Here is an 8692-nt window from a genome sequence, read left to right as displayed (position 1 = left end):
AAATGTACCACTGACTAATTGTTATCTAGCGATATATGAATTCTGTCACCACCTATTTGTCATGAATATTTTTTTATTTATTTAGATAGTATTTATTTTTTACTAATTGGGAATAAGTTTTGCGATGAACTTAGAAAAGCTTTCCTATATATGCATCGTACATAAATGCTCTAAAAAAGTATCATCAAACATCATAAAAGTATTACTAAATGGTTACCATTTATTGCTGTTCCGAGCTAAAAGAACGTTCAAATGAAAACACAAAGAAACAGAAACCCTTTGCGCTCCTTTAAAATCACAGTTCTTTTAAGTCTGTGAAGTCGCAATTGAGCAGTTTGCTCATGTCGCGACACTGAGGTTTTTTTTTTTACAATTTCTTTGTAGAACTTCAGCTTGTACGCTGTCGTGTAAATTACTTTCTGAACTGACTTTAAGAGTCCCCGGAAGATGGGAATTTCCATACAAACGCTGTTACGCTGGAAATTCATAACGCTTGGATAATGCGTACCCAAAAATAATGAGTTTACAAATGAATACGGCTACCTGTTAGTGGATTTCCAGTTTAATTTGGCTGTTGTTAGACCAGTGCCGATAATTTTTGAAACCAAAAAAAATTACAGTAGGATGAAACCCATTAGAAAAGCAGGGGAATATGATCAAAATGAAAGGAAAAATAAATTACGGTCGATCTGAGGTCGGGAAGGGGTAGGGGGGGGAGTTTTAAGGGTAAAAAACGGTTTATCTCGATTTCCGGCAAAACTAAAAGTCCTATCGAAGAAAACTAAATGGCAAAGTTGTAGGTCATAAAAAGATCTACAACTTTTGTATTCACACATTTTTCACATAACCTCAAAATTTATGTGAAAAATTCAAAAAACCCACTTTTTGGTTTTTTATTTCTATCTTTTACAAAAATTTATTTTTTTAAACGAAATTTGGTGAAAACTTACCTTATTATGTCCCAAATATACTTTAATTTATTTGATTAAAAATATTTATTTTTTCACCTTATTTTGAATTAATATCGAAAAAACACCCTAATTTTCAATCGAAGATAGAGAAGTAGGGAAGGGGATGACGGGTTTGGGCGTTACTGCATACGATTTTTTGCATTTTCTGAGAAGATTTACTACGGTAATATATATATATTTTTATGCCATTGGAAAGTAGAGATTTCAACGCACTGAAAGCACATCAACTTTTTGAAAAAAGCTGAAATTTTGACGTCAGAATTTTCGATTGAAAATTAGGGTGTTTTTTCGATATTAATTCAAAATAAGGTGAAAAAATAAATATTTTTAATCAAATAAATTACAGTATATTTGGGACATAATAAGGTAAGTTTTCACCAAATTTCGTTTAAAAAAATAAATTTTTGTAAAAGATAGAAATAAAAAACCAAAAAGTTGGTTTTTTGCATTTTTCACCTAAATTTTGAGGTTATGTGAAAAATCTGCAAATACAAAAGTTGTAGATCTTTTTATTGCCTACAACTTTTCCATTTAATTTTCTTCGATAGGACTTTTAGTTTTGCCGGAAATCGAGATAAACCGTTTTTTACCTTTAAAACTCCCCCTCCTACCCCTTCCCGACCTCAGATCAACCGTAATTTATTTTTCCTTTCATTTTGATCATATTCCCCTCCTTTTCTAATGGGTTTCATCCTACTGTAATTTTTTTCACTTTTTATTTATTTTAAAGGCTATCTGCACTGGTCTATGTGTGGATGTGTTAATACAAAAATTGTTTTAATCTAGAAATTGTTATTATTGTATAGGTGATTTGTTAGCAATTATTTTGTTTTTTAATCTCCAAATAAATAGTATTTATAGATAGTATAGTCTTCGGTTAACGCAAGAACTTACTCTGCTTTATGTCCTTGCCAATATGTAAATTATATATCTACATCTACATATATATACATATACTACATATTATACTCCTTTATTTATAGAAGAGACAGTTTTGATAGATAAGTATTGTCTCTTTTCATCACAGCGTAAACACAATATACAGAAGGAAACGTGTAGGAAAGTGTACTTGTTGACTGGTTTAGCTTTGGTGCATATTGCTCTTTGAAATGGAGACATTTGTACTACGAGCTATGAGTGTATAGACCGTTTTCCTAAAAATGTATTTGGACTGCGGAAAGCTATAATCTCACACAACTTATTAGCAACGCAATGCAATGACAACCTGTAGTATTCTCAACGTTCCGTTGGGAAACATAGTTAAATAATACTTTTACTTATGACGCCAGAGATAAATACTAAATACATGAGTATTTATCTATGGCGTCGTCGATCATTAAAATGTCAAGTCGATATTGTCAAACACACTTCGTTCGTCTTCTGCAAGCATTAGATGCTATATGATATTGAAGATAATGATAACATTAATTACTATTTGAGGAATTTTATCAGAATATTATTAATAAATAGATATATATCTTACTTATTTATGGAAATTTATACTTATTATTCCTATCTTGGCATAGTAATTTCAAGAATAACCTTAATAAACTTTTCATTTACTATAAAAGCTTTACAGGAAACGTAAGAGGTTATAAAATATAAGTAATCGTCTTAAATAAAAAACTTTTATGCATATTCCATGAAATATTCTGAAACTAAAATTCACCTTTATTCCCTTGAAATAAGAGTCATCTTCTGAAGTAAACTAACAGTACCTTAGTGAATTGAAGTTAGTTTTTGAGTTGAAAGTTTTGAAGTTTACTCGCTTTAGAAATTATCTATAAAGGTATTATGTTACTGAATGGCGAACTCACCTTATTCTGTATCAAATATAAAAGTTTCTCTATACCTTTACAATTTTAATGAAAAACGTTGAACTTTTTGAAACCTTGACATACCCTTTTATGTATGAATGTGAGTATTTTTTATCATAAGATGTTCTACCACTACCGCATAGTCATTTAGATATAGAAGCTTTGATGGACACTGAATAAATGGATAATAACCATTAAATATAACTGTGAATCAATGGCAGATACGTTGCATTCAAAAAAATCAGTGGTGCTACAACCTTTTTAGGCCTGGGCCTCAGATTTTTGTAGGCAAGTAGGTGATCAGCCTGTGCCTGAAACCTTCAACTTTTTGGGTTTAAGACAAGCCGGTTTCCTCATGTATTCCTTCACCGTTCGAGCGAATGTATTGCGCATATAGAAAGAAAGTCTATTGGTGCACAGCCGGGGAACCTACGACCTCAGGAATGACAGTCGCACGCTGAAGCCACTAGACCAAAACTGCTCATTACTGCTGACACGTTCCATTAGACATATCGTGTAATAATACGAGTATGTCGCATCCCGACGTATTAAAATGTATAGAAGTTATTAAATAAGTAATCGTGTTTCAATCATCAAAAAATCAATACTATATAGTACGAGATGTGACGTTTCACCAATATTCGAATAAATGATACAGGCAGTTTTGTTTTATAATAAGATTTAATAAATTTCTGACATTATCACACTTCTTAATAAAGCGTTGAAAGGAATCTTAATCACTGCACTTTAATTAAGTTACGACGTTGGGCGGAAAAGCCTCCAAAAGGGCATTTCAAAGCCTGCCACAAATTTGTAAATTAATCATCATTATTATTAGATATTTTATAATACACCTTACATTCATTCATTTAATTTCTGACGTAAAATCGTATTTTTTTTTGAAAATGATGATGAATAAGTATAAAAATTATTTTTGTATAGCTGCAATGTATAAAAATATAGATCAGAGGAATTTTGCCCAGCTCGACGTTATAGGGGAAACTAAAGCCCATCGACTACGTTGGCTGGGGCATCATGAGCGCATAGACTAAAATCGGGCAGTGAAGGAAACATGTCTAAGCTGATCAGCCTCCTGGTCTCCAACCACTAGGCCGGCCCAGGTATCACTGGATGGGCAGATTGGAGAAAAATCTGCTGGCGGATAGTGGCACCGTACAGAGAGCGCTGGATATATCTCATTTTGAATATAGATAGATACAGTATAGAAGTAGACAAAAACCAGCTTTAAACAAGTAAAATAAACTTAAAGAATATTGTCGGATATTTGGTACGGCCGGTTCTCGTGTATCTCGCAGCACCATCTTATGTTGTTTAAATGTCATTGGAATGTTTTGGTATGGTTGGTGGCCTCAGTTTCCGCACCTAGACTCTCACTAGGTCCGTTGTGCGTAAATTCCTGGCTAACTAAGTCAGCCTAGCTCCTTCCTGAAGCACAGAAGTCACTGCGCACTTCACAGGCTTGACGGAGCGACCTCACTGCTCCGAGGATTTCTGTATGTTGTTTAGCCACAGCGTCGCATTCCAGGACTACGTGGGTGACTGATTCTTGTGCGCTGAAACAGCCTCTGCACATATATAAAATAAAATGACATAGCTCATATCTATCTATCTTGTAAAAAATGAAAAAAGTGAGGATTCATGATATTTTATTACGTGTGGTCTTAAATATTTAATAAGGTACTCCGATACTTAAGTAAATTAATGAAATGCCCCTTTTCGAAGGGCGTCGTCAACTTTTTTATACACAGCGTTGTTTATTAATTAAAATCGTCAGTATAGATGAGCGAATAATAAATGGATGCGGCGTGACTTGTACTTTAGTGTACTAAGTCATTTCTTTGGTATATATGCAGTACAAGATTTGTTAATTAAAGTACAGTTAACTGGAATAGATATCATGCGTTTCGTATAAAATGAGATACCACTCTTCGGAGCGTTATTTATTGACTAATATATCACAGTGTAGTTTTAAGTTGAGGCTCTTTTAGACGATAGAGAATTCATAAGACTTGCTTCTATGTTTTTAATTTAATATACATTACGTACATACATACATAGTTTTATTCTTAGTAGCATTATAGCTTTTCAATTTAACGTCAAAAGTTTGCTGCCAGACCTTAAATATCATACTGTCTAAAAATATTAATGGTATTGGTCCGATTCCATTGAAATACGTCATTTAGTGGGTGTTTTTGTTGATGAAATCTTATTTTAAATACACATAAGATAGTATTAAACAACCACTTGTTGTGTGTTATAAGTTTCTAATCTGAATTTGTGACCTTGTCACCGATAACACTACTTTCCAGCGCTAAAGTTTAAAAGCATCTAAGGACGCTGTAATTATGTTCATCATTTACGTAAGTATCACTATAATACTTTTGATCTGAGAAAGGTTTGGCTTCAGTGTCAAAAACTAAAGTTACAAAACATATTGGATTTATAGCTCAGTGGTGCATTTTGGTTTAGGTTCCGGTTTTCATATCAAATTACTAAGTGTGTCTTAGTATGAACCCGCTTATTAAAAGAATAAACTACTGCGATATTTTGATATACAAACCGGGAATTTACAAAATGGTTTAATATCTGACTTGTAACTCTTTGGTACGTTGTACAGAAGCTGACATAAGATGACGCCCGTAATTGTCCGTTCTCAGAACAGATGTTTGCTAGTGCCTTTTCGTTTAGTGGCGACTATGAAAAATGTTTTAGTTTAGAATGAAAAATATTTCAATACGGGCAACCAAGTCGTTGCAACTTTAAATATATGTGCATAAGATGTATGCAACTTTAATGCACTGAGATTGAAATGCATTATGTCTGAATTTAGTACAATTTATTTGACTAGTTGCTCTGTACTGGCTTTAGCATGAGTTGTTTTCATTAAATTAAAATTATATTTTACTATCATTTTTTTAATGGTTTTAAATTTTTGACGAACTGTTAAACTAAAACAAAATTTATGCAGGATTTATACAGGTGTTCTTTATTTAGAAAAACGCGAATTAAACTGAATAATTTAAATTTTTAATATATAGATATTAATACGTTTCAAAGGCGACGTCTATGCGTAGCCGAACTTTAAATTTTTTAAGCTATTGCATAGATTTTATCGCGGGCTTTGAGCGCGGCGACCAAATCAAGAAATTCCGTAACGAAAAAAACCTACCACACGATTACGTAATATAGGTGCCGCAAATACGCGTTAGAGTGGGACAGAACGCATACTGCGCATTCCCATCTCTCTGACGAGATTGGTGACGTAGCGTGAGCGCGGCCGGTGCAGCCGGTACGGGTTAGAGTGAGACAGACTATATAGGCGTTTTAACCTGAGTCTGGTAGAGTGGTAGATTGAAATAATACCAAAGAAAAATCTTGAATTGATATCAAAGGAAAACAAATACTGCATAAATAAAAAATAAATAAATTGACATAACTGCATAAGATGATAAAAAATGCTATGCAATAGCTTTACCGCGGCAGTCCCCGAGTACCACACGTTTTTTTTTAAATTTGGTGTTCATACTACTAGTAGATATATTTCATACCAGACGTCTAGACCAGAACATTAATTTAGATCTTGTTTTATAGGTTAATGAAACATGAATGTTATAATACAGTGTGGCTAAAACCTTCCGCTGAATGCGTATGTGGACAGCGTATCTTTAACACTTGGCCAGTACTTAGCCGTTCATCAATCAGGTGGTTCCGTACAGATCGTAAGGAGTGACTCTGGGTGATTAATAGCTACCACGCCCAGCCTAGTTTTACGGCTACTGAACCCTAATTAATGATTGTTTACAATGTTTGTGGGGTTTTTTATTCGATTTGCTACCATGACTCTTGAGTAACGATTGTATTGCTAACGTCAACTTTGTTGCTAGATAGGAGTTGCAACAAAGCGTCAATATGAGTAAAATTGATATTATATTTATTAATAGTATACATAATTTAAAAAAAAAAGAGGAACATAAATTAGACATAGTTTTTTCTGTCCTCCAGGACGTTGAAATAATTTAAAACTTATATACTAAGACTAATGCAATATAACATAAAATTATAATTATTATATTGCGCGTAAAGAGCAGAGTTGACCTAGTGTGTTCAGCGAGCGAATCTCATTCCTGAGGTCGAAAAACTTTAAATACCCGGGAAAATAGAAGAAAACGGACCAAGGGGACGTAGCCCCCGTAACCCCGTAGCCCCGTAGCCTCGTAGTCTCGGACGCCATTTGCCTAGAGATTCAAAATTCAAATATAATTAATTCATATAGGTAACAAAATGTACACTTATGAACGTCAAAAAATAAGTATATATGAAATGCTTCTAATTTTACATTTACTGCCAATTATCAAATTAAGCGTAGAACGGAAGAGAAGAACTGTCAATAAACTGGATGTATATAGTATTATCAAATATTAATTTATTTATATATCATGTTGTGGGCTTTTATTAATTTAAAAACCTTTGTGAAAGGCTGGTGCCTACAATAGGATTAAAAAGGTCTTGTGGTGACAGGTCAGCCTTCCATCGCGGTTTGAAAATGTTCACGAAAGAGATGACTATATACCTCTACTTAAGGTAACGAATAAGTAAAGCACGAGTGTTTGTGGGTGTGTGAATTAAACATGTATATGTCACCGTAAAATTGTAAACACCGTTAGATTGTAATCTATGTCGCGAGATTGTAAACTGTCAAAAGATTGTGAACTCAACGTACTGCTTACAATTTAACGTATTATTATTCGGTAGATTGTAATCTATCGAAGTAAAACCGTCAAATTGTGAAACGGATCGCACCTCGCGCTCTGATTGGTTGAACAGAATATGCTCCGCGCCACCATATTTGTTTGTTAATTCATTTGTTGTCGAATGTAAATGTTTTGATGAATGTAAATTGACGTCGTGTTGAAAGTAACTCATAGCTTTAGAATTAGTTATATGAAATTATTGGGAAGTAAAATTAATCTGTGATTATACATAAAATTACTTAAAGTCGAACTCAAATGGCTATGGATAACAAATTTTCTGTTGCTTCGAAATCAAGGCTTTATAGAAATTGTGACTTGATACTTAAGAAAGTTTGCTGTACAAAAAGGGCCCAAAAAAATAGCAAAAAAAACTTAATTTTCAGATTGAAATAGCGGCCGTTTGTTCGCTTCACACGCTAGTTAGGAAAGTTTCTTGAAAGAGTATTTAAGATAAACGTTTATCTTATTGTAAGGACATCACACATTGTGTAAAGTGCAACAGTGAGATTCTATTATAATTTATCTTATACAAATAAAAATTAATGGCAACAATAATCAACAAGGTCGAAGACGGCTGGAACAATTCGAGTATTTTTTTTTTATTAATTCCTTGAAGTTTGAGGAAGGTTTTTATGGGTAATAAAAAAAACGTGTGGCACTCGGGGACTGCCGCGGTAAAGCTATCGCAGTATTTTTGTTTCTTTGATATTAATTCAAGTTTTTTCTTTGATAAATTAATTCAATCTACCACTCTTCCAGACTCCGACAATCTCGCCTTTATAGTCTGTCTCACTCTAACGCCAACTGGCCGCACCTATTTTACGTCATCGTGTGTTAGGCTTTTATCGTTACGGAATTTCTTGATTCGGTCAACGCGCTCAAAGCCCGCGATAAAATCTATGCAATAGCTTAAAATGGAAAACCAAATTTAATTCGAGCAAATAGTCTCTATCGGCATAGCAAATTGTTTCATTTGTTGGTATGCAGCTACTAAAAAGTTAGGCTAAGTAAATAAATCATATTATGGTGAAACGATTATAAGACAGCTATGATAAATAATAAGTATTAAAACAATACCATATAAGTGTTATAAAATATAATTTGGTCATACAAAACTCCCAGCCAATACACT

The sequence above is a fragment of the Pieris napi genome, chromosome 17 (assembly GCF_905475465.1).
Source record: "Pieris napi chromosome 17, ilPieNapi1.2, whole genome shotgun sequence".
In the NCBI taxonomy this organism is placed as follows: domain Eukaryota; kingdom Metazoa; phylum Arthropoda; class Insecta; order Lepidoptera; family Pieridae; genus Pieris; species Pieris napi.
This window is presented reverse-complemented; position numbering follows the sequence as displayed.